Source organism: Pseudorca crassidens, chromosome 4 (assembly GCF_039906515.1).
Source record: "Pseudorca crassidens isolate mPseCra1 chromosome 4, mPseCra1.hap1, whole genome shotgun sequence".
NCBI lineage: Eukaryota > Metazoa > Chordata > Mammalia > Artiodactyla > Delphinidae > Pseudorca > Pseudorca crassidens.
This window is the reverse complement of record NC_090299.1, coordinates 2979723-3003244: the sequence shown is the minus strand read 5'-3', so window position 1 is coordinate 3003244 and position 23522 is coordinate 2979723. Positions and strand designations below refer to the sequence as shown.

Sequence of the window (23522 nt, the reverse complement as noted above, 5' to 3'; positions counted from 1 at the left end):
CTCCTGGCCTTGGAGGCTGGGGATCTGAGTCAGGGTGTCAGCAGGCTGGTTCCATCTGAGGCCATGAGGGAGGATCTGCTCTAAGCCTGTGTCCTTGGCTTCTAGATGGCTGTCTTCACCCCACCTCTTCACATCCTCTTCCCTCCATGCCTGTCTGTCTCTCTATCCAAATGCCCTCTTTTTATGTCTTATTGGATCAGGGTCCACCCTGATGGCCTCATTTTAATTTGATCACCTCTGTAAAGACTCTGTCTCCAAATACAGTCACATTCACAGGTACTGGAGCTTAGGACTTTGACATATAAATTCCGGGTGGGAGGGGGCACGCAATTCAACCCATAAGAGAAGTGGGATCCTTGCTTGCTCCTGGCTGTGTTCTTGGGGTCCTTTGCCTCCTAGTGTCCCTGGCCTGGGCAGGGTTGACCCCACACACAAGTGTGTTATCCCTCTGGAGCCGTGCCTTCACCCCAGCTGGATACCAGCCTGACCCTTACTAGCACCATCAGCATTGTGGGATTGCTTCCTGTCAGCCTGGGCCAAAGCCAACAGGAACAGGCATGCTTCCGATGGTGGGTGGTGTTGCCTTTGGGGGGGAAGGTGCAGGAGGGGGTGAGGGCATCCTCCAGTCACACAATCCAGCCCCCATACAGTGGTTCACAGTTTGCAAAGCGAGGCACGTGTGTGCATCCAGGGGTGATCCGGAGCTTTGGTGAAACATCACGGCTTTCGGAGCCCCTCTACCTCACATTCCCCCACTCATGTGTCAGTGGTCCCGAAGACCAGCAGTTATTTGGCCCTACTGTGTACTGGGCACTCTATCCCTGCTGCACGGATATGGGTACCGCCCAGAGAGCTTGTGGGACGAGCCCAGGACCTCGCAGCATGTGGGCGGCAGCTGGACCCCTCCTGCATGACCTGTGTGTGGGGCTCCTGCTCTCCCGGCATTTCTCACTTTCTCTGCTGATCACAGCCACCTCCCAGAGTCGGTGTGAGAGGCAGAGACAGCTGTCTGGCGCCTGGTTCATGCCAGGTGCTGAGGACAGGGCCCCAGAAACGGGGATGAGGACGGGGAGATGGAAGACCAGGAGGCCACCCCCAGCCCCTCACTCGTGCTCACATCACCTGTCTGTGGCCAGCAGAGACACTGGGGGGGCTCCTATGTCCTTTCGATAGAAGCCAGGAGTCCTTGGCAACACCCTTGCCCTCTGACAGTGCCCTGAGCCAGGGCCCTCTGGCTCCACCCCGTCTTTTCAAGTCTCCTGGTTTCTATCGTGGGAGATGACGTTTAAAAATGTAACCTGCACACCTGGCTCCTCATTTTCCCCCGGGGGTTGGCCATGGCTTCCAGGCCCTGCAGAGGACATGTCACTGAGTCTAAGCTCATGCTGCTTGCAGCGCGACAGGCCAGTAATTGAGAGACGAGTTGCTGGGACGAGGAATAACGACCTTATTCAGAAAGCCAGCAGACAGAGAAGATGGTGGACTCATGTCCCAAAGAACCGTCTCACCTGAGTTAGAATTCAGACTCCTTTTATACTAAAAGGGGAGGGGGCAAAGTCAAACACTTCTTGGTTCCTGTGTTAATTTCTTCCCCCTGCAGTCATTCACAGGTGGGCCGGGTCAGGATGTTTCCTGTGAGCTGAACGAAGGTATTTTAGCTTAATGCTCATTACCTGGGAGTCAGGGTTCCCAGAGATGGGCAATGATGTGTAATTTAAGCTTATAGACAACATCCCTTTAGTGATGAACTTGTAACAGAATACAAAGGTTCTTCCCTGTTACAGACAGCAGGAAATAGGTTTCCTTTGAAGGGGGAACATAGATGAGTTCACATTCATGGTTCCAATCCAAATTCAGAATTAGCCCTCCATGCTACTCTGAGAAACCCGATTTTCAACAGTGATGGGGAAGATAGTGTTTGTTATAATTGCTTATTTGCTTTATCCCGAATACACACACACCAGCCTCAGGTGACACCACCACCCCACCGCCCATGGTGTGATGACTGAAAACAGCTCAAGATTTTCCTTTTTTTTTTCTTTTGTCCTGGGAAACAACCCATTAAAGATACAAGGTCAAGTTATTAGATTTTACTAGTCCTGGCAGTTGAGGGCGCAACACTGAGGGGCAGCAAATAATCACAGGCACTCGGTAGCACTGGCTGCAGGAGCTGGTCCTTGCTCTCCTGCATGGGGCCGGGCACTGGGGAGGAACGGGTTCAAAAGGGAGCAGAGCTCTCAGCAGCTGGGGGTGGGGTCACTGGTTGTGGGGAGGGGTCTTGATTTCGACACAGAACTGGGAGTTTGATGTAGAAGCAGGAAAGGGAAGGTGACCCTTGATGTAAAGAGAGAGCCCAGATGACTCACAGATGCTGACGAGGAGAAAGGGGGTGGGGGTAAATAGCAGAAAAAAGGAGGAAAAGGAAAAGATCACACAGCAAGGAAAAAGTAAACGATAAGCATGAAGAACACAGTAGGAGTAGAATGCAGAGACCACCAAAACTGTGCACGGGCAAAATTCCCTGTTAAAAAGCAGAGACCACCAATTTGGGTTTTTTTAAAAAAGCCTATACGTATTTTATTTTATTTTTTTATTCTCTTTTTTTTAAAAAAATTATTGAAATACAGTTGATTTAAAATGTGTTAGTTTCAGGCGTACAGCAAAGTGGTTCAGGTGTACAGCAAATGTGATAGTTTCAGAGTACAGCAAAGTGTATATATATACACATATATATATTTATAGTCTTTTTTTCCATTCTCTTAAAGAAGCAGCCTTCAAGGCAAGTGATAAAGAATGCTTGAGAATAAAGGGACGTTGAAAGGATACCGAGAAATGCAGACAAAATGAAAGCAAGGGCATCATTTTTAGTCCAGAGAAGGTGGAACTGAAAATCAAAACACATTCTGAAGGATTAAAAGGACAATTTATGAGTAAGATAAAATAATCAATCTGTATTATACACTAATCAACTTAGCAGCTAACTATATAAAACCAAGTTATTTAAAAATACAAGGAGAACGTGATAAAAGCAGAATTTCAACAGGAATTGCAATGTACCATTTTCAGAATCAGACCAATCTGGTAGACGATAAATAAATAAATCAAGTTTTAGAGAAATGGAATCACCAGCAAACTCAATTTAATAGATGTACACAAAATATTTCATACTTCAAATACAGATCACACATTCTTTCCAAGAGCCACTGACCATTTATGAAAATTGATAATGTACTTAGTCACAAAGTAAACCTTTAGAAAAAATTTAAAAGGTTGAGATTTTCTCTAGCCATTTGCTAGAAAAATTAGAAATAATAAATAAAATTTCGATCTCTCCTCCCCAGAAAAACCCAACCCTTTACCAGTTGGAAAGTAACATGCACATTTCTTAAATTATGTTTTATCTTAGAGAATAGATTTAGTTGCATGGCAGAGAACCAACAGAAGAGTGAATTAACACGACGGAAGTTTAAAAGTCTGGCCTAGGTTGTGGTCAGACAGCAGGATGCTCCACGGGAGCCCAGGCCCCATCACCCTGCTGCTCCACCATCGCGGGGCTGCCCTCATCCACATGGTCCCCAACTTGCCCCCATCACTTCTGCTCACATCCCATTGGCCAGAACTCAGTCACATGGTCATGCCTAGCTTAAGGAATGCTGGGATTTGTAGTTTTTATCCTGGGTAGGACTAAGTCCAATAAAAACTGAGGGCTCTGTTACCATAGAAAAGAGGAGAATGGACTTCATAAGACAATTAGACCCTGTACTATATCCTCGGAGTAAAAGGAAATGAAAACTGAAATTTGAAATTAATCTGAGAGCAGTGACAAGGAAATCTTCTCAATGGGACACAGTGAAAGCTGGTACACTGGTTAGATACATTCATCATTGAAGAAGAAAGACTAAAAATATAGGAGTTAACTTCTCACCTGAAGGAAGTATTTTTTTAAACTCAGAATATAAGAAGAGGAAAATGATAAAGAAAAAAACATAAAGAGAGCAAAGAAACCAAAAGAGTAGCAAGTGTTCACAAGCCCCAGAACTGGCTCTTTGAAAAGACCAGCAAAACAGATCAGTCTCTCACAAGCCTGATTAAGAAAGAGAGTAAAAGACACATGATCAAAAATGAGAAAAAAAGACAATAACTAAAAAAATTGGAAGAGATTTAAAAATATCTTTTTACAGAAAGTTTTATATAACTCAGTGGCATTAAAACTGAAGACCTGGAGAAAAAGAGATGGTTTCCTGGAAAAATGTGAATTAAATATATAAAATATATTTTAAAAATAAGTATAAATTTTAAGACTTAACCTAAGAAGTAGGTAACTTGAACCGATCATGTATTAGAGAGCAGATGAAAACATGGGTGCTGAGAGCTGCGGGAGGCGGGAGTGGGGAGTGCCTACTTATGTAATGGGTGTGGGTTTTGGGGGGTGACAAGAATATTCTGGAATTAGGTAGTGGAGATGGTTGTACAGCTCTATGAATATACTAAAATCCACTGTACACTTTAAAATGATGAATGTTACGTTTTATGAATTTTATCTTTTTTAAATTTTATTTATTTATTTATTTATTTTTCTTTTTTGCGGTACGCAGGCCTCTCACTGTTGTGGCCTCTCCCGTTGCGGAGCACAGGCTCCGGACGCGCAGGCCCAGCGGCCATGGCTCACGGGCCCAGCCGCTCCGTGGCGTGTGGGATCTTCCCGGACCGGGGCACGAACCCACGTCCCCTGCATCGGCAGGCGGACTCTCAACCACTGCGCCACCAGGGAAGCCCTATCTGTTTTTTAAAGAAGGTAGAGAGAAGGCTCGTTGGAAGGAGCGCCCAGAGATGAAGAATTGAGTGACACTGAGTGACATCCGGGTGACAGTGCTCACTGATGGGATGTCAAGGACTGAGGGGACGTACAGACTGTGGGAGTGGGTCTGGGGCGCATCTGTCCTCGGTCATGGGATGCTCATCACACACGCATCCTCCCCCCCCCGGGGACTGTGACGTCCTTGGGGGAGGGAAGGTGTCACCGCGTCCTAGGTCCTGTGAGAGGCTAGTGCACCTCTGACGTTCATTGAACAAGGAATGAATGAGTGAGAAGCAGGAGGAAAGCTGGACGCGCCTGGGGAGTGGTGAGGTAGGGCAGGGCTGAGGGTGCCCGGGGGTGCTGGCCACGCTTTCCCGGGCCGCCTGGGAAGAAAATGGGCGTCGGCTCTCACCAGAAGATGGAGGGGGTCAACCGAGGGTTCTCATCTTCCCAGGGTGGGGGAGATGTGGCCTGATTGTAGACCAAGCGTTTCCTGAGCCCCCTTTGCTTGTTGGTCGTTGCTTTAGGGACTGGGAGAGACAAAGGGCCAGAGCAGGGGTGGTGAGGGTTCTTGGCCGCTGCCAAGGCTGAGGTGGGTGGCCGCAGGCATGGGAGAGGCAGGGCCTCTCTTCTCCCTGTGAAGCAGGAGAAGAAACTGTTGGGTGAGAGTGAAGGGGGGTGGGAGGGTGACGGTATGGGGAGTCACCCTGGGAAATCAGAGGGGCCGCTGGACAAGACTCGGGGGCTGTGAGGAAGGGGCTTCACCTGCGCCAAGGGTGTGCACGTGCAAGGCCCCTTCCAGGGCACCCACAGCTTAGGTTTGGGGCATTCTCTAGAGCCCTAGACTCTTGATTGGAAGTGACCTTCTGCCCAAGCAGAGTCTCCTCTCCGACATCTCTGATAGTTAGCCTTACAATCTTTGCTTACATACCTTGAGGGGTGGGAAGATTACCCCCTTACAGGGAAGCCATCGCTGTGTAGATGTTTTGTATTGTGAGAAAGCACTTCCTTAAAGGGGGCCCATTTCTTACGTCAGATCCTCTCTCTTCCCATGACCACTCTTCCACCATCCCGGCAGCTCCCATGGACTCACCGTGCTCCCCCCTGCTAAACGTCCAGGTCCCTCCTTCCCAGGTGGACAGTCCACAGGGAGAGGAGAGAGCAATCTGGGGCCAGTCTCCACGCTCCACTCTGCATTAAACCATAAACCACTCTCAAATGATTTTATGAGAGTCATTTTTTCCCTTCCATTTTCGTGTACAAATCTAATCTTTCGAGAACCTACTTTCTTCTAACTCACATATTACGGGCTTTCATCAATAATAATATACGATCAATTACTCAAATGTAATTGATTAGTCTCGAGCACCCTATTTTCCCCTCTTAGCTTGCGTCTGATTGGACATAAAGCACCGCGATTGCCATGGGATGGTGGCCTTGCCCTTTGGCTGTGGAGTATCTTTACCTTTTAGCTGAGATTAAATTTATACACAATTTTCTAATGTTAGCTTAAGAAAAATCCAAAAGGGCACTTTATATCCCAACCCTGCAGATGACACCATCCCCTGACGCGATAAGCGGCCCGTGAGTGGGGTTAGCGGACGAAATTGCCTTTGGAGCTGGCCCTGAGCTCCGTTCATCTTTATTTGGCCACACAGATAATTTTTTTGTCATCGGAAAGTTGAGTTTCATAAATTCAATAGCACCCAATTCAATAAAGAGAATCAGAGTCTGTTTCAGCCAGTCTGCGTCTCTCCCAGCTGAACCGAAACCATGACGTCTTACCAAGATGGCAGCGGTGTCCAGAGGATCGGCCTCCGGTGCACAGGGACAGTCTGGGCCACCAGCACCAGCCTGGGCTACACCTCTCTCCCCCAGCAGAGCAGATCGCTGAGAACCGTGATTCCGCTGGGCCACCGGGTTGGAGGTGATGAAGAGAACGGCGGGCGTGAAGGATGGGCTCTGGGAGGCTGGAGTTCAGCCTCCTTGGCTGTGTCGCTTACTGTGCGCCCCCGTTTCCTGGGGCGGAGGATTCGTGGAGGAGGACGATGTAGACAAGGGGCCAGGAGCTCAGGAGATGGCTGAGGCTGGCCACGTTCGCCACCTGGTCAGGGCTCCCAAAGAATATTCGATAGAAAAAGCAGGGTTGGGGAAGCCCTTCGAAACCCTGACCCCAGTGCAGATCCTGCTTTCTCCGTGCAGGCTTCACCATCACCATCACCCTAGTCAGAATGGCCTTGTCCTTCCCCACTGATTCCACAGAAGGCAGCCAATACCTCTTTAAATAATATGGGTCCTGGGAGGGACCAGACGTGGCTTCTCGTCTAGAGCCAGGAGGGGGACCTCCTCGTCAGCTGTCTCCAGCCTCAGAAGGAAGCTTCGCGGGGGTTCCGAGGACGCGTGGAGGGGGCCCTACAGTGAAGCAGCTGGAAGCTACTACTGCGGAGTGTCAGAGTGGAGTGGCCGGCGGGGGTTCCCAAGTTCCCACCAAATGAGAAACTCCGTGACCAGCAGAAGAGGCCTCTGGGCCTCACGTTTGAAGCATCCCAGTCAGACTCAGAGGCTGGAGTCAGACCAGCTCTGTCACCTCCCAGCCCAGCGCGCTGGGGCAAGTGACTTAAACGCTCCACTGCCGATTATTCATCAGGAAATGGGATGCTGCTGACACGGTCCTCATGGGCTGTTTCGGGATCAAATGGAGAAAAGCATGGACACCCCGGTCCCCACTGCCTTCAACAATGAGTGGACTGACGGCCGCGGGGCAGCGGCCCTCTGCAGGCAGGAGCGGGGTGCTGGGGGGGGACGCATCATTTCCGCTAGAACTTGGGGCAGAGCCTGCCATCAGGTGGATGGAGTCCTTATCAGCAGGACGCCTCCAGATGCCCTGATTCTGGAGGGAGACAGGGTTGAGCCCCTTCCTGGAGCTGGAGGCTCCCAAGGTGGAGATGGCAGGAGGACTTGAGCCCTGCTTCTCCCCATCCCTCAGGCTGTAGGAGGGGAAACTGAGGCCTGGGCTTCAGTTGCACAGCCTGTTGGTGGCCAGTCGGGCATCGTGCCCAATGCGTCTTCTGGGATCGACCTGTGCTATAGGCAGCCCCCATGCGTCGGGCTCCCAGCCAGGTGCCGTGCGCCAGCTGCCAGGCCGTAAGGCCCCCTGTGCAGTGATGGCAGCGGAGACAGCAGGTCTCACTGTGAACCTGTGTGCCCGGCCTGGCTGCGAGGCCGAGGCCTGCCCCCCTGGTCACATGCTCCCTCCTGGGGAGACCAGATGGGACGATGCCTATAGGAGGCCTTGGCGTGAGCCTCGCTCCCCGGGCCTCCCTCCCCGGTGGGTCCACAGGTTGGAGGATGGTGGGTGGATCCTGCTGGGGGTTGGACTGTGTGCCCACAGAAGCTATGCTGACGTCCAAGCCCCAGGTACTCACTTGGAAATGGGATCTTTCCAGGTGTAGTCAGGTTAATACAGGGTCATGCTGGACTGGCTGGGCCCCACTCCAATGACTGGTGTCCTTCTAAGAAGAGGAGAGACACAGGCATACAGGGAGAGGCCACGTGACGACAGAGGCTGAGACAGGAGTGACGCAGCCATGAACCGAAGGATGCAAGGACTGGGGCGGCCCCCGTGCTGGAGCAGCCTGGGAGGAGCTACCCTGACAGCCTCAGGTGAGCCCACACCTGGGTCTCAGGCTCTTGGCCTCCAGACTGTGAGAGAGGAATTTCTGTGGCCTTTAAAATTTTTTTTTATTTTTTCTTAAAGTCTTTATTGAATTTGTTACAATATTGCTTCTGTTCTATGTTTTGGTTTCTTGGCCCCGAGGCACGTGGGGATCTAGCTCCCCGACCAGGGGTTGAACCCGTACCCCCCGCACTGGAAGGTGAAGTTTAACCACTGTACCTCCAGGGAAGTCCCTCTGTTGTTTTAAGATGTCCAGTTTGCGGTGCTCCGTTAAGGCCTCCCCAGGAAACGATACAGACCCTTCTCAAGGGATGGCTGGCCCTCTCTTCACATCTGGTGATGGGCTCATTCAGCGGAAAAGGAATTGGGCAGTTATTGCTCAGGGGCTGGGGAGCATCACGTTTCTCCCCAGGGCGGTCACTCTGTGGGAGCGAAGGAAGCAAATCCCTCCGAAGCTGTGGCCCGCGTGCTCCAAGAGCAGCGGGACGCGCATAATTGGTTGGCTTTGCAATTCTCTCCCCTCAGTGGAGACAAACTGATTTGTACATGGACGTGGGCTGTCACTGGCGGGGGCGGCCGTCTCGTGAGAAGATTAGATTTGCTGGGTGAAGGAAGGGCGGGCTCCGGAAGGGCTGGCGGTGGCAGCAGGTAAGCCCTCTGGGGGCAGCAGGCCCGTGGGACCTGCGGCTGCATCCGCAGGCCCTGGGCCTGTGCTTCGCCGAGCACGTGCGCGCCGAGACCTGCAGGCGAGGCCCCGGGGCCGCAGGAGCACACACACGTGCTGGCCTGACCTGGGCTCTGGGCTCCCGACACACAGATACCGTTACGGGAAGTGTTACAGGAAGAGAGAGGATGCTGCCTCAGGGCAGGACCAGGCGCTGTTCACAAAGAACAGAAATGATTTAGAAACCCCCAGAGCGCCACATCCGACAAGAGAAGGCAGGACCATGACCGGCTGCTGGAGGGTCCAATCAGCGCCCTCCGCCTCCCGGCTGGGGCCAGGCTCTTCCGCGAGTCTCATCCGACCTCACCTCCACGCCAGCCGCTACGCCCATCAAATGCCGGCTCCTCCGTTTCCTAGAAGGGATGCTAAGGAGAACCTTAATGCAGTGCCTCTTCATTGGTTCCGTGGGCAGATAACAGAGTGTGGCGGAGCCACGTGGAAGGCGCAGACAGAAGCTAGAGGACACGCGGCAACGTGGCCTTGGCGCTTGTCTCAGAGCTGTCACCGGAGGCTTGGCGCTCATTTTGTGCCTCTCTGCTTCCAGCATTTTCCCGATGTTCTGTGGTAAACATGTATTCTAGTTCACATCCGGAGGCATGACTGATTAGTTGGACTCAGAGTTCCTGTGCGAAACGTCAGCCCGTTTCTGAGACGGGACCCGAGCTGGAGACCCGCTTGGGGGTGGGGGGCTTCCCCTCCGCTGGCTGGATTGCTCCACACGCGACGCTGGGGCTGGGTGGGAGGGTGGCTGTGAGCCAGACGGTGGGGCAGTCTGTCTCCTGCAAGGCTGGAGACACACGCTGGTTTCAGGCTTTCTCGGAGACATTTATGACGCGGGAGAAGACTTCAGGCGTGGGCGAGGTCCTGTTCCAATCCCAACCCCTCCACTCGCTTTTGGGGCCACCCGGAGAAGGTGCTCGAGATCTCTGGATCTCAGCTTCTTCATCCATCAGACTGGCATCGTGTCCACTAAATCAAATGAAGTCACTAAGAGTGTGACACACAGTAGGCCGTCCAAATCTGTCAACTGCTGTTTGCTATTAGTGTGCCGGACCCCCGGGAGCATCGTGGCAAGTGTGGGGCTGAGAGAGTGGCTCCCCTCTGTTACTTTTATTTTTCCTTTACACAAGCTGATAACTGAGACCTAGTTGCCCATTGAGGATTTTTCTGTGTGATTTAAAAAAAAAATTCTAGTGAGGAATAAATTAGGAGTTTGGGATTAATATATATACACTACTATGTATAAAATAGATAATCAACAAGGACCGACTGTATAGCACAGGGCGCTCTACTCCATATTCTATAATAATCTGTATGGGAAAAGAATCTGAAAAAGAAGGAATACATGTATATGTATAACTGAATCACTTTGCTGTACACCTGAAACTAACACAACATTGTAAATCAGCTATACTCCAACATGAAATAGAAATTCAATTAAAAAGAAAAAAGAAAAAGAAGGCTGCGGAAGTAGAAAAAAATTTTTTAAATTCTATAGCATGTCCCCAAACGTCTGAGAGTTTATAGAAATACTATCATAAAGGAAAGAATTAATAAATGAAGGAATCTGGACAAAGGGAAAATAGGAACAGAAAGATAAGTCAGAGGTAAGGATCACACACAAAACGCCACCAGAAGCCCCTGTGTGCAGGTGAGGGGCGGTGGAAGTTCAAGCCTGGACTTCAGACCAAAGACGAGAACAGGCTCATTGCACGGTTCGCAGTGCCCACAAGATTTAAAATGTCAGTTATTCAGAGGAGAGACAGGGTGTCCTCAGGCCGGGGCCTGAGCGAAACTGGCAAAAGAGAGAGCGGGTGACCAATGACTGCATTAGGCAGACGCGCACTGAAGACCTACTGTGCGCCTGGCGTTGGCGACACAGCCATGAGCTAATGGGACACGGTCTGCGGATGGGAGGAGCCCTGTGCCGTGCCCTTCACATCACATCCGCTGTTCTAACCCACACGGCCATCCCACCTGGCGGGGATCACCAGTCTCACCTTACAGGTGACATGTGACCTGCTCCAAGCCTCACGGCAGGTGGGAGAACCGGGGGTAGCTCCGTCCTGCCCATGGTTCCAACCGCTGCACGAGGTCCCAGACCCCATGACCCGGGCGAGAGACTCCTAACGCAGCTTCCCGTGCACCTTCTGGTCCTGTCTGATCCGACTGCGTCCGACTCGAAGAGTTCAGAAGAGTTTCCTGGAGGGGCTCAGACCTGACCTGGATTGAAACACTCAGCTCTCAGCCGGCGCAATTCAAGAATAAAATGTGAGAGACAGAGAGGATGGGTTTTGGAGGCTCTGGTCCACCGCCTCCGTGTGCAGAATTTCTTACGCAAGCTGTCAGCACAGGCTGGCCCCGAGCGGGCGTCCCCCAGACACGTGATGAGCGGCGGAAAGAAGGAACAGTACTGCTGGTTCTGACCCATCTGGCTTGGCCGGCGAGGCTCCCGTGCTGAGTGACGGTGAAAGCGTGGTGGCTGCCATCCCCCCAGAATCGGGGGTCAGGTGATCTCCGGGCCGAGCCCACGTGGCCAGAATTAATACGTAAGATAAACAGACCCAGAGGCGCTGATCGAGTTCTGCAGGCCCAGGTCAGAGGTCTGCTCTTTAGGTGTGAGAAAAGGTTTAGGGAGGACCAGGGTCAAACGTGTGCAGACAGACAGGCTGACCACGGGCAGGCTGCGGGCCCCTCCTGCGCAGGCCAGCTCCCTGACCGGGGAAGCGGTGTGGCCAGAGTGGACTCATTACTCAGAAAGGCCGAGAAAGTTGTCTGCAGCTGCTCTCGGCTGCCTGAGCACATCAGTGTCAGCCCCTCACCCACCTCTCTTCCTGGGAAGGGGAGGGGGACGCCAGTGGGCGGAGGGGCCAGGCGGTGGGGCAGCAGCGGTCCTCGGGGGCCGCGTCCTGACTGGTGACGCCCCTCCAGCCCCGTGACAGGGAGCTCACTACTTCACAGGGCTTTTTGGAGAATGCCGATCCCCTGTGACCCCCCTGGGTTTGACCCCCTTCCCGCTTTGAGAAAGCCCTTCCCACGTGGAGTTAGAGCCTCAGGCCTCGGCCGTCGCCGGGGGGGCGGGGCTAGGGGGGTCTGGCCCCGTTTAATAGCTGAGGGTCTTGGGCAAGCCACTTAGCCTCGGGGTCCTGCTTGCTTGCCGGTGAACACAGGAGGGTGGCAGGAAGGGACTCCCCTCACCATTCGACCTGAGGCCCCACTGGAATTCCCAGGCCTCTCCTTTGAACCTTCAATTTGTATAAAAATTTAAATGAATCAGATTCCTCACCTTTCCGTCTCAGTTGTAGGGATCATTGATAGAATAACCGCTGTTTATAAAAATCATCACTGGATTTGCTACTCTCGCTCAGATCATTCTTGAAACGCCTCAGAGACAGAAGTCAGCGCCCAGGTCTGCGCGCTGACCGAGAGACGCAGGCTAACCTAGAACAGAAGTGAACAAAACAAAGGAAGGCTTTTAAATCATAAATCCGTTCCAATACTTTCACAAAGAAATGTGCACCCAGGTCTCGTGCTGAAGAAAAGCCCGTGAGCTAGAGAGTCCCTGACCGTGGTCCTTCCTGGTCACCTCAGGTGGACCTTCCATGCTGGGCACCTGCTGCCTTCCTGTAAACCCCCGGTTGTGTGTCCACCACGCCCCTGCTCGCCGAGCACGCACTGCGGTTCCCGACGCCACCGCATATAAGGGGCAGTCTGGGGTGAGGGGGGATGTTCCAGGAGGGCTTCCCAGAGGAAGAGGCATGAGTGGCTCTTCCACACAATCAGAGCTCTCAGGGAGGGGAGGTGGGCTGGCTAGTAGAGAGGGCATTGGTGGGGAAGTGTCCTCGGCCCTGGCTGTGTCAGCTGGAGCCCAGGCTGGGAGGATGGGGCAGAGAAAAGGGCAGTATCTTCCGGATGTGATGGCTTGGTCAGCTTGCAGGTCTCAGTCTTCATTCTGGAGCACGTGCCATGGAGGAGAAGGCCTTTGGGGTGTCCCCCAGGGCAAAGGGGTCCCTTGGCCCAATAAATTTGGGGGATTTTCTTGGAGATTTCCAGTGCACATTATCATGTTAAAGGCTCTGAGAAGCCCTGCGTAAGGAAACCGGTTCACTCTAGACCGGCGGTGCCCCAACTTATTTGACCATGGGACCCCTTTTTGCACACGACCCAGGAAAACCCCAGGAGATTGACATTGGGTGGGTCGCCGCCCCTAGCAATGGGGTTCACGGACACACTGGTGATCAGCCTCATGACTGACATCCCCAATCTCCACACCTCCAACTCTTCTCCCCCGAAGAAGGAGGCGTGAGCCCGGGGGTTCGAACGTTGGCTGGGGCGCTCACCAGCTGGGCTGTCCCAGCCCTTGCTCCTCTGACCGAGTCTCACGGGGTGGAGAGAGGAAAGGAGGTGATGGATGGAAACCGGAGCCCGGAACTGGGTGCCTGGGATGCGCTGAGACCTCGGCCAGGTGCTGTCAGTCTGGGGGGCCGGGAGGAGAGGGGCCAGGCCCGGGGAGGAGGGCGCTCCAAGGCTTGGAATACTGGTTTCCCTCACCCTGACGCTCCGTCTTCCCACCCACCCAGCATACATCAAAGCCATCTGCCTACCCGGCCGTGAGCGGCGAAGCACGGATGCCTCCTGACCACTGACCCAACGCACTGGCTCGCTCCAGCGCCGCCAGAATAAGAAGCAGACTTCCTCTGCACGCCCAGATCTACAGGATGCAAACCTGAAGGGGCAACTCTCCACGAAAAGAGACAACAAACCCAGCCTCCCCAAGCAGGTGGAGGCGCCTAATTCTCTCCAGGGCACCCAGCAGGGAGGATGCTGGTCTGCGGGAAGGCCCATGGGAGGGGCTGCTAAGCAGAGGACGTGGACCCAAGGTTCGCTTGGTTCACGGGGCTGCAGACCCCCGGAGCATCAGCTCAGCCCGGAGCCGTGCTGGGGGTCTCAGCCGCTGCCAGCGCAGGGCAGACTTTCCCGGGAGCCAGGCATGCAGCTTAACCTTCAGGTGGTCAATGTCATCCCCACAGACAGGGAGAGCAAGGTGGAAAGGTGAGCTCACTTTCTGCAGGTCAGGCGGTGGGGAAGAGACAGGATCTAGGTTTTGAATCCCACGGTGCTCTCCGCAGCCCTGGAGTTTTGCAGTCAAGGAGACACGCCTGAGTCAGGGCTGGGGAGCTGGGTCCCACAGACCAGCCTTCCAGAATCATCCCACTTGCTCTGTCTCTACCGAGGGGCACCTGCACGCAGGCCAGCCGTCCTGCCCTTTCACTTCCATCCTGTCTGCTTTCAGACCTCAACCAATGTGATCTGATCCCCTGCCGGGCAGTCTTGGCCAGGACGCGGGCTAGAACCCCTGGGGTGAGCGGCCGTGCTCCCCCGCTGTCTCGGGGGTCCCCAGGCCGCCTCGAGGAGCCGGCGAGTGGTGACTGAGAGCGCGCCCTCCCCCATCAGGCCGCCAGGCCCAGCTCTGGGTTGCGCCGTGTCCACTGGCTGCAGGGTCACTTACCCTCTCTGTAAAGTGGGCTGGGGGATGCAGGTATGCGTCAGAAAGGGATGATGCAAGGACAAGTGGTTCCAAACACGCAAAGCCCCCGGGAGGGCACCTGGCCAGGGAAGCCCCGTCGGCTGTCTGTGTGTGTACACTACTGTGCTGGGAATGTTAATGACCGGCTCTCCAGAAAGGAAACACCAACAAGCAGCCCTGACTTGTAGTGTTTGCAGATTTCCATGGAGTAAATGCTGTCACCACGAGCACTGCAGTAATTTAACATGTGGCCCCAAAACTTCTGGACTGGAAAGGTTAGCCCCGGCAGCTGTTGCAGCCCCTCCCCCACGGGGCACTTTTCCTTACTGCTGGAAATAGAAAATCAGGGCTGGAGCCAGGGTGCCTGGGCGGCCCCTCGGGCTGGGGCTCTGAATCCAAACTCCAGAGAGGATACCCTGCTGATGGTTTGGAAGACAAGACACACAAGTTACATTTCCTGTCCCAGGCAGACCACCACACTATAAACCACTCCGGGGAAGATGTAGACAGGCCCCACTGGAGAACGGGCTGCCCTTCAGGGGGTCTGGAGACAGAGGGGTACATAAGCCACTGCAATGCCCGGGCACTTGTACGGAAAAAGGGACTTTACAGATGTGATTGAGGACCTTGAGATTTGGAGACGGTTCTAGATTATCCAGGTGAACCCTACATGTAATCACAGGGGTCCTTATAAGAGGGAGGCAGAGTGGGACTCGACTACAGAAGTACGACATATGACGATGGAAAAAGAGATCAGAGGGATGCAACCAGGAGCCAGGGAATGCCGGCAGCCTCTAGAAGTTGGAAGAGACAAGGAATCGTTCCTCCCCTGCAGCCTCTAGAAGGAAGCAGCCCAGCTGACACTTCGATTTTAGGCCTGTAGGACCCATTTCAGACTTCTCACCTCCAGAACTGTCAGAAGAAATTTAAGCCACTAAGTTTGTGGTAGTTTGTTACAGCAGCTGGAGAGAATTAATGCATAGTGCGATACATTTTCCTGCCATTCCTCATGTGGTTTCTTGTTCCTAGGACTCTCTTCCTCTAACGAACTCCTATACATCCTTCAAAGCCCCACTGAAACATCACCACCTCTGACCAGGCTCTTGGTGTGGAATTGATGGTTATTTGCTCATTGCACACACCTCGTTCAGAGCATGATTCATGGTGCTGTGGTCAGCTCTGTAAGCAAGTAGCATCCTCTCCATACACGTCCACACACAGGAGAAGGTAGAGGAAGCTTCATTCCTGTGTCCTCTCGCCTCCCTGGGACAGACCAGCTGCTTAATGAACTGTGTGAGAGCTGAATGAACCCTGGACGAAGTGATTGATCAAAGGAACGTGTCCCTCCAAGTGGAGACCCCCGAGTGGGCCTGCTCTTGGTAATAAGCGTTATGGAGGAGAGATGTATGGGGGCTCGGGGAAGATTTACTGATGATCCAACGACTGGCACAGACTGGAGTCCCCCATGTAAGCGCAGCGCTGGGAAACGCAGCGGTTCTCTGCGGGGGTGGGGCAGGTCTGATGTGGGAGCGGAGGTGGGGGCCACAGGAGTCGAGGGAGGTGGGAGGGGGGGAAGCGGGCTGGCGGAGGCCGTGCAGACGCACAGGGCTCCGGAGCCCCACCCTGGTTCCAATCTGCACATGGGGAGGCTGGTCCTGAGGGTGCTGTGGGCTGTCCAGCGAGGGGTGATGCCAGCGTGATGAGGAGTCCCACCTGCAGAGGCTGGGAGGGCTCCCCGGGCAGCTGCTTCTCCACCAGGGGCGTCCTTGCGTGTTGCGGGGAAGGCGGGCTCTGCAGGTGCTACGGCGGACTTGATTCTGTCCTGATTCAGCCTTCAAGGGGGAGACATTCCAGAATCAAATCCATCCTCAGCCCCACACAGTACCCTACACACACACACACACACACACACACACACACACACACACACACACACACACACACACACATACACACACACACACACACACACACTGGAGCCACGGCAGGATCTTGGCGAGCCAGTCTGTCCAGGCGATGGCCCGTGAACGCACCCTGCTCGTGCTCCAGATGTAGCCTGGTGGCTGGAGAAAGCCCTGGGCAGGGTTCGGGGCGGGATGAGCCCAAGATGAGGGAACCCAGGCTCGGGGACCATGAGATCCGTCACGGGTCCCCCAGGGTAAGCCGCAGCGCCGGGCCGCCCTCCGCCAGAGGGATCTCTCGCCACAGGGCTCCCAGCGCTTTTCCTGGCACCTGCCAAAATTAGCTGGTTTTCAGGTCGCATGCGGAGGGCTCCCACTGCATCAGGAGGATAAATGCTTCACCACCTAAATCAACTGACTGTGTCCGCGGGCCTTCCTGAGCGCTGTTCCCTCGCACCCACCGCGGGGGAAACCAGAGACCATCCTGGATCTTTACCCTGAAGTTTTATACATCAGGAGACCTGGACTAGAGGGTCCCTGGTCGGTTGGGAGGTGAGGGAAGAACAGTTTCATCACAACGGTTTACAATAGAAAGGGTCTCAAGACTCTTGCCTTATTGCATATCAGGTGGGAGCATCTTACAGAGACTGGCAGTCAGAATTCTTGCTCTGAGGCCACCTGAGCCCTGGAGGCATGTGTTCTGGTGTCTGGGGGGATGCAGAGTGGTGGCTTCAGTAAACCCCCGCTCCGGCCCTGCCTTTCACAGCACGGGCGGGAGGTAACCCCGTCTGCACCACATTCCAACTTGGGAAATGTCGTTCAGCCGCGCGTTCCCAGGGGTCGCTCCACGTGGCTGCCGCAGATGCCGTTCACGTTTCTAATCCCCAGTGTCCCCCTGGACCCCAGTGTGAAGTCTAGCCCCACTCAGGCAGTGACAGGGTCGTCCTGACTGCTGCCCCCTCTCTCCAGCCTCGCCGCCCTGGGTCCCTCCCAAACACTGGCCAGCACCATCCCCCGCAGACAGGTCGACGTGCGGGCAGGTTTCCCGGCTCTCTCTGACTGCCCCCATCTCCCATGCTGCCCTCCCTCCTCCAGTGGGTCAGAGGGGTGGGCCAGGGAGGGCAGAACTCAAATCCCAGCTTCTCCACTCACCCACCGGCTGGATGACCAGGGGCGGATGCTGAACCCCTCAGGCCTTTCTCATGCAGTCATTCATGCACAAAACCTGCAGAGTCAGTCGACAAATGTTTATCACATGTTGGCGTGCGTCAGACACTGTGCTCCACCTGGGCCTGGGGAACAAACTGGCACAGCCCTGACCTCCTGAGCCCACGCTGGTCCATTTTCCTCGTTCTCCACTGGATAGAGCCTTTGTCCAAAAAATGGAGATTGAACTCACATATCATAAAATTCACCTATTAAAAATGTATGCAATTCAACATATGACATTTTAGAATCAGTTCATTAAGACACACACACACACACACACGCGTGCGTGCAGAAATGTGGGTGGAATTGTACTGAATCTAGAGACTGATTTGGGGAGAACTGACATCTTTCAATTCACGAGGATTTGTCTCCATGAATATGGTATATTTCTCCATTTATTGGGTCTCCTAAAATGTCTGTCGATAATGTTTAATGACGTTCTCCACAGAGCTCTTTTCTATCCTCTTTTAGATTTATTGCTAGGTGTTCTTTAATTGTTACTTTTTTTTTTTTTTTTTGCGGTACACGGGCCTCTCACTGTTGCGGCCTCTCCCATTGCGGAGCACAGGCTCCGGACGCGCAGGCTCAGTGGCCATGGCTCACGGGCCCAGCCGCTCCGCGGCATGTGGGATCTTCCCAGACCGGGGCATGAATCCGTGTCCCCTGCATCGGCGGGCGGACTCTCAACCACTGCGCCACCACGGAAGCCCCGTTGTTACTATTTTAAAAATTAGATTTTCTACCTGTTACCTGTTGCTAACTTAAAGTAATATATTTTTCAAATGTACTGATCTAGTTTTTAGAAATCTTGCTAATCTCTTAGTAATTCTGATAATTTGTCTATAGATTATTTTGGGTTTCTGCAGGGAACAATCATGTCATGTGAAAATAATGACAACCTGGTTTCCTTTCCTAAAATCGTCTTTTCTTGCTTTTTGTTGCCTTGCTGAGCTGGCTGGCACCTCCTGGTCGTGTTGTCTTGAGGTGGATACACTTGCCTGGTTCCTGATGTGTAAGAGAATGTTTTTAATAGTTCACCTTCAAGCAGCCTGTCTGCATAGATTTGGTGGGTATTCAATATTGGTCAAGGAAATCCTCTTCTAGTCTTAGTTTGCCAAGTTGGTTTTTAAATGTTAAAAGAGTACTTACAACTCGTTATGTGTATTACCTTATTAATTTTTTCACAACAACCCATGAACTGGGTCCTCTTCTCTTCTCTTTATAGATGAGTGGCACAGCAAGGTGGGGTAACTTGCCTGATGTCAAACAGGTGACGCAGCAGCTGATTCAGTCCAGGGTCCAGGTTATCAATCACCACCCTACTCTGCCTTCAACAGCAAGAATAAAACGGTTAAAAACCTAAGGTAGAATAAATAGCAACAAACACCAAAATTTGGTTCTTTGAAATATTAAGCAAGTAAATATTTACCAAGACTGCCTAAAAGACAGGGCAAAAGTAAAGAATATGGAAAGCAGAAGAAGACACAGCTACAAGCACAATAGGGTGATGTAAAATCCTCAGAAACTATTATAAACGACTTTACACGAATATTGTGGCTTTTTGTTTTTTGGGTTTTTTGGGGCTGCGTTGGGTCTTCGTTGCTGCGCGTGGGCTTTCTCTAGTTGCGGCGAGCGAGGGCTACTCTTCGCTGTGGTGTGCGGGCTTCTCATTGCAGGGGCTTCTCTTGTTGTGGAGCACGGGCTCTAGGCACACGGGCTTCCGTAGTTGCAGCACACGGGCCCTAGAGTGCATGGGCTTCTGTAGTTGCAGCGTGTGGGCTCAGTAGTTGCAGTGCGAGGGCTTAGTTGCTCCGAGGTATGTGGGATCTTCCTGGACCAGGGATCGAGACCCTGTCCCCTGCACTGGCAGGCAGATTCTTAACCACTGTGCCACCAGGGAAGTCCTATATGAATATTTTGAAAAATTAGAAGGAGTAGACTTTTTTCCAGAAAAATATGTTATCAAATTTTACTTAAGGAGAAATAGAAAACCTACAACAATGAAAATAACTGAGCAGCCCCAGGCCATTTCAAAGGTGAGTTTTAACACATCTGCAATTAGCAGACAATATCTATCTCATTCAAACTTTCAGAAAAGAAAAATAAAAGCAACTTGAAGAGGTGGTGCACCCTGGCCTTAGACCTGTCTTTAAAAGAAGAGGCAAATGTGGGCCAAATCTATACACACACATATAAAACCTTAAATGAAGAATTAGCAAGTTCAGTCCAACAGATTATTTAAAAAATCTGTCATGAAAAAGCAAGCTTTATCCTAGACATGTAAAGTTGTTTCAGCAAAAATTAGATCCACGCCTTCCATAAAACTTCTAGCTGGATCTAAAATCTTAGTGTGGAAAACAAAACTATTAGAAGAAAATACACAAGACGAGCTCAGAATCTCAGGGTAGGAAAATTCTGAGTCAAGAAGCAAAGATCATAACTCGTAAAGGAAAGAGTGATCGATTTGATTACGTCAAAATTTAAACGGTCTGTAGGACAAAAAACAAAGATAGACATTGAACAACAGAAGACATCTGTGGCCTATTCATCGGAAGGAAAATTAATGCCCTGGATTATCCATCACTGCCGTGACCCGATGAGGAAGAGGCAGACAATCTCGTGGAAATGGACAAAAGATATAAACAGAGGGGAAATCTGAATGTCCAACGAGCATAGAAACAGACAGATGTCCAGGCATCGGTTAGGTGGGCTCATCCAGGGACAGGAGAAGGAGTAGAGTCCAGCACTTTCCTTCCAGAAATTCACCCTCAGAGGCCATGACACACACCCGGGGGGCACACACAGGGGCTTGTGGCAGCTTTGCTGGTCGTGGCCAAAAAAATTGGAAACGGCCTGTACGGCCATCGTGTGGAATGGATAAATGACATGGAGGTACACACATATGGGGAAATACTACAGCACAGTTGAAACAGAGTCTGAACATTTTGCATACATTTTAAAACATGCAACGCAACGCCATCCATTGTGTCCAGACGGCCATCCATGTAGAAGAGAAGGTGAACCCCAGGAGAAACCACATTCAGAACCGTGTGGCTTTGGGAGGGCGACGGGGGGGGGGGGGAGGCAGAGCAGGATGGGCAGGAGACGTGCAAACTGCATCTGTGACTCGCGTTTCCTTTATTCCCACAGATCCAAATAAAAACAATAAGATGTGGCCATTTGTGGATTCTGGGGGCTGGGAACAAGGGTGGAACTTTTCCTCGATGCTTTTCTGTGTTTCTAGAATGTTTGGAAAGAGACACCGGAGGACGAAGGATATGAGGAACGACAGCAGAGAGGGGGAGAGAAGAAGGGGCTTCCCTCCCTTCCTGCAGTCCTGACTCACACAAGCCGCCAGCCGGCGGCTCCGTGAGGCTCCTGGCTATTGATCGGAAATTCACTCTCTCGCCACGAGCTCCCCGGCTGGTGTCGGCAGCAGCAGTCTGGATCATGAGAATTGCCACCCCTGGGGTAAGCTGGGCAGGGTGTACAGAGAACGTGGTGGAAGAGGGGTCAGGCCAGAAGCTGGAGAGCCCACTCTCAGGCCCAGCCGCCCCTCAGGCTGGCTGGGTGGCCCTGGGCAGGTCACACCCTTTCCCACCCACATTCTGACGAGGAGGGTCTGGCTGACCTCGTACAATTCTGAGGCCCCTGGGTGCCCACATCACCACATCACCGCATGCGCCATTGGGAGGCAAAGGAGGACCTGCTGAGAAGGGAGCATATGCTTGGGGCCTTGAGGAATGAGTAGGAGTTTACAAGATGGAGGAAAGAAGGGTGCTCATGTCTGAGGGAACAGCACGGACAAAGATAAGAAGGCATGACAGGGCTTGGCGAGCCCAGGAGGCTGCAGACAAGCTGAGCTGATTTCACCTTCCCTTGAAGCGCCCACACCATCCCACCTGTGACTCTGGCACCTGTGACCTCCAGCGAGAACAGGCTTGCACCTGCCAGGAAACCTCACCCAGGGCTGTACCTTCAACCCCTGTGTGGAGCCATCTCCCTGCCCCGAAGAGTCGGGCAGCCATTTGGGAGGATGCAACCTCTTCCAAACCCTGTGTGGGTTTCGCTTTGGGTTCCAACATGGGAAAATCAAAAAGTAATCCACTTAACTGAGATATATGGCTACTGCCACTGACAGCAAAGCAAATGCTGTCTTTCTCCTCCATTACCATTCTGGACCAAATCAATATCAAAACAACCAAAGTCTAGACGCATAAATGTCAAACTATTTAACAAGAAGCAGTTAGCACAGGAAAAACACTTAAGTGGCAATTGAGGGGTCTGACGAGCCTTAAAGTAGCTTACGAGGATTTATGGGAGATAAAAACAGTTTAACTAAGCCTGGAGCCTGGACCCGAGGCCCAGCACGGGGGCCAGCAGGGCTTTGTCTTCCCTGTCAGGCTGCCGAGTGGGGCTGCCTTGTCCAAGGAGAGAGAGCCCTTTTTCTTCTGGGTCATTTCCGCCTCATTCAGCGGCACGCTGCATTTGTATTAATAATAATATAACATGATTTCCGTTGTGGGATGTTGGGTTGCAGCCCTGTAACTGCAGCCTGCTTTCCAGTTACCCCAGGTCCCACTCGTGACCTGTTTCATCATAGCAACAGCGACAGCTGACCGCGTGACCACCATATTCCAGGCACACACATTATGGGATATAGTCAAAAAACACCAGTGAGGTGGGGACTCTCGCCTCCGTGTGGACGGGGAAGAAGTAGAGGCGCAGGTTTCGCTCAAGGTCACTGCTGGGTGTGCACCTGAATCCCTCCCCTGGAGCCTGTGCTCTGCCCACCCACCGTGCTGCCACACCAGCGTCCACTGTGGACTCGGTACGGGTGGTCCGCGCAGGTCCCCAGGGAGGAGGAAGATGACCTCCCTTGAGGACACATCTCAAGTGGCCTTCGACTGCCCATTTGCTGGTTAGCGGAATCGACGGCGGCTTCTTAATTGTTGGTAATGACTTCAGCCCCATCCAATGATTGCTGCACTTAACGAGGGTCCATAAATCACCTTAAGTTTTCGGAGGGTAAACGAGAATAAGATTGCAATTTGAAAACTACTCAGATGGCCGTGGACGGCATCACCACCCCTCCTTCCATCAGCTCCTATAGCAGGTCAGTGTTTTCCTACAGGGAGACCTCACCGTAAGCAACAGCTATCATTCCCGGGATATATTGGTAAATTTCACGGTTGTGATCCAGAGTCATCTTTCCACGCGCTAAGGCGAAGGTTGGCAGTTCTTCACACAGTTCAGATAAGGGCCACCTACTGCGACCAGCTTGCTGAGTCTTTTTTTTTTTTTAGTATTTATTTATTTATTTTGATTGCGCTGGGTCTTAGTTGGGGCACACGGGATCTTAATTGCAACATGCAGACTCTTAGTTGCAGCATGCATGCGGGCTCTAGTTCCCTGACCAGGGATCGAACCTGGGCCCCCTGCATTGGGAGTGCAGAGTCTTACCCACTGGACCACCAGGGAGGTCCCTAGCTGAGTCTCCTTGAGGTGGGCATAACCATGGTTCACGTCTCTCTGCTTCCATAGCCTCCAATTAAAGTGAAAGTTACAGCCTGGTTGACACTTGGCCACCCTTTTAAGTTTGTCGTGCCTCTGCCTGTCCCTTCGCTGGACGGGGGAGCCCTCCAAGGCAGGCAGAGCGCCAGCTACAGTGCCCAGGATGCAGTATG

At 52.5% G+C, this 23522-nt stretch overlaps 1 non-coding gene across 1 annotated transcript; it reads right to left on the bottom strand.

Moving 5' to 3' along the window:
- Positions 1–23243: 23243 nt before the first annotated feature.
- Positions 23244–23316, bottom strand: TRNAG-CCC (transfer RNA glycine (anticodon CCC)). The gene has a single exon. It is a non-coding gene; the product is annotated as a tRNA-Gly (tRNA).
- Between the last annotated feature and the right edge of the window lie 206 nt (positions 23317–23522).